Source organism: Heterodontus francisci, chromosome 25, assembly GCF_036365525.1.
Source record: "Heterodontus francisci isolate sHetFra1 chromosome 25, sHetFra1.hap1, whole genome shotgun sequence".
NCBI classification, from domain to species: Eukaryota; Metazoa; Chordata; class Chondrichthyes; order Heterodontiformes; family Heterodontidae; genus Heterodontus; species Heterodontus francisci.
In genome coordinates, this window is record NC_090395.1 from 44,784,299 (window position 1) to 44,787,373 (window position 3,075).

At 42.9% G+C, this 3,075-nt stretch overlaps 1 pseudogene; it reads right to left on the minus strand.

The window, feature by feature from the left end:
* Nucleotides 1-1,379: 1,379 nt before the first annotated feature.
* On the minus strand, nt 1,380-1,931 carry LOC137384020 (oxidoreductase HTATIP2 pseudogene; annotated as a pseudogene).
* Between the last annotated feature and the right edge of the window lie 1,144 nt (nt 1,932-3,075).

Sequence of the window (3,075 nt, forward strand, 5' to 3'; positions counted from 1 at the left end):
ATGCAATAACATTGAGACAGGGCAAACATATGTCAAATATACAAGTACTTTTTCTTCTCTCCATAACTAGATCACAAGAATTAGAAACCAAAGGCAGATTAAAATAAACTTATTTCATCAGTAGGATAACAATGAGCTTCCTGAGAATATAATTGGAGCACTTAAAATGGTTAATGCACCATCAAAATTATAAATGAATGCAAAGATAGACAACATTAAGAAACAGAATAGAGAAGCAGGCTTGCAATTTCCCACCCAGTGAGCTCATTCTGGCCAATCGATCTAGAGCAGACCAGGTGGATGTGAGGCACTTCACCAGAAAGGACTGGAAGGGATCTTATTGAAGCATAGAAGATGCTGAGGGGGCTTGAAAGGGTAGATGCTGGGAGGGCTTAAGTAAGTGGCTGCCACTGACAAAATGCAGCCTCAGATCCTGCTGCCTCCACTAAATCCAGCCCCCAGTGACTGATGAGAGAAAGGTACTGCTAAAATGAAAACACATCAAGAATTAAGCTATCAAGGCCACAAGGTGGTGTTCAGACAAGCAAATATACATCAAAATAAATTAATCCCAAAGACACCTGTAATGGAGCACAGTACATGGAAATCAAAATCAGTCATACGGTAATAATAAAAAATAATAATTCAACTAGTATTATCTTATAATTCAATGCAAAATGAAATTTCATCTGTTGCTGTTCATTTCTATCCTTAACCACCCTTGCTTTTTTTTATTAAAATGGTTTAAAGACAGTTATATTTTCTCGGTAGGGGGCAGAACCATATTGGTGAAAATGTTACAAAAATCTGCATCGTGTTTCTGCAGATATTTACATAATCTAGTTACGTAATTATACAGCTGTTTCATAATCCAGAACAAAAGTAAAAACGAAATTGAAGAGCCTTGGCAATGACTGTTTATTGATCTGAGATTGGCTGAAATAGAGGTTAAAAATGCAACAGGTGGAGTAACTGTGAAATAATTCACCACGAGCTTAGATAACGTGCAACTGGTGACACAGTTCACCACAGCCGTAATACAACAGACCAAAGCGTGGCAAAGCTCATGCCTGGCATCTTCTGCCTGTTGATTTTCAGATCTCAGCCCCGCCACCATTAGGGAAGCAGCAAGCAGAAACCAGATGCTTCCTGACTCAAAGTGAACAGCAAAGAGTCACACAGGCCTCGTATCAAATAATTCAGCCTTTACACAGCAACATTAGCAGAGAGCTGGGAGCAGTTTGCCTGTGCACCCTCCACCACCAGTGATGGCAGAACTCCAGGGAGACCCAAGCAAGAAGGGGAAAAAATAATTCAAGGTTGAGTGCAGAGACGGCAGGTGGGGCGGGGGGGGGGGGGGGGGGGGAGAAAACAAAAAAGAGATGCTCTTACAAGCTAAAACCTGACATATGCACTGCTACATAGCTTTAGTTTCTTCGAGTTTACTAAGCTCGTGAATAGCCTTATTGTGAAGCAATTCCATTTTGTTGTCAGATGACAGTAAAACAATGTTCACCATGGCCTTTGCAACCACCGAGACAGGAGTTGTGTGGAAACACATAAGCGAAAGGGACAAGAAGTTTTCTTGCCATCCATTCCGATGGTCTCGATTCTTGTCTGTCACACATCAGAACTCCAGGACGAAAGATGCTGTATCTGTCAAAATTCAGCTCTTCAATTGCAGCTTCCACCTGACCCTTAATTTTTGGATACAGCAGTGAACTGTCCTTGTCTGCTCCTTTTGAAGACTGCAAGATAAAGTGAGTGCATCCCCCAGCTTTTGTGAGTTGGGCTGACTTTAATACGTAATCATAGTCCACTCGAATAAAACCCTCCGCACCAGCTTTGGCCACAGGACTTCCTTTGCTACTCCACAAGCACAAGCTTCATATATGACCCCTGAAACTCAGCATCTCTGTGAAGCTGAGCATGGCTGGAGCTGCCCCAATTCCTCCAATGGGGGCTTCCCACAGCTGCCACTGTATCCATCACCTGCTCCTGCTCACATGTGACATGCTGTACACCTTGTGCCACCCATTCTATGTGGCCCCACTGAAGTGCATGTATCTGCACTGGTGCAGGATCAGCTTGACTCAGGTGATGGTGCATCCTCAGAATGCTGTTCTTCCTCTGAGGTCTGCTTTAAGAACATAAGAAATAGGAGCAGGAGTAGGCCATACGCCCCTTCAGGACTGCTCTGCCATTCCATAAGATCATGACTGATCTGATTGTGGTCTTAACTTCATTTTCCTGCCTGCCCCTGCCCTCCCCCCCCCCACCATAACCCTTGACTCCCTTATCAGTCAAAAATCTGTCTAACTCAGCCTTGAATATATTCAATAATCCAGCCTCCACTGCTCTCTGGGGAAGAGAATTCCAAACAGTAATGCCCCTCTGAGAGAAGAAATTCCTCCTCATCTCCATCTTAAATGGGAGACCCCTTAATTTGAAACTGTGCCCCCAGTTCAAGATTCCCCCGTAAGGGGAAACATCCTCTCAGCATCTACCCTGTCAAGCCCCCTCAGAATCTTATATGTTTCAATAAGATCACCTCTCAATCTTCTAAACTCCAATGAGTATATGCTCAACTTTTCCTCATAAGAAAAATCCCTCATCTTAGGAATCAGCCTAGTGAACCTTCTCTGAAAAGCAAGTATGTCCCTTCTTAAATAACGTGATCAAAACTCTAGGTGCAGTCTCACCGATGCCCTGTACAATTGTAGCAAAACTTCCCTACTTTTATACTCCATCTCCCTTGTAATAAAGGCCAACATTCCATTTGTCTTCCTAATTACTTGCTGTACCTGCATGCTGACATTTTGTGATTCATGTACAAGGACACCAGGCCCCTCTGGACTGCAGCATACTGCAGTCTCTCTCTGTGTAAATAATATTCTGCTTTTCTGTTCTGCCTGCTAAAGTGGACAACCTCACATTTTCCCATATTATACTCCATCTGCCAATTTTTTGCCCACTCACTCAACCTATCTATATCCCTTTGCATATTTTTGCATCCTCTTCAAAACTTGCTTTCCTACCTATCTTTGTATCATCAGCAAATTTGTCTACAATTCT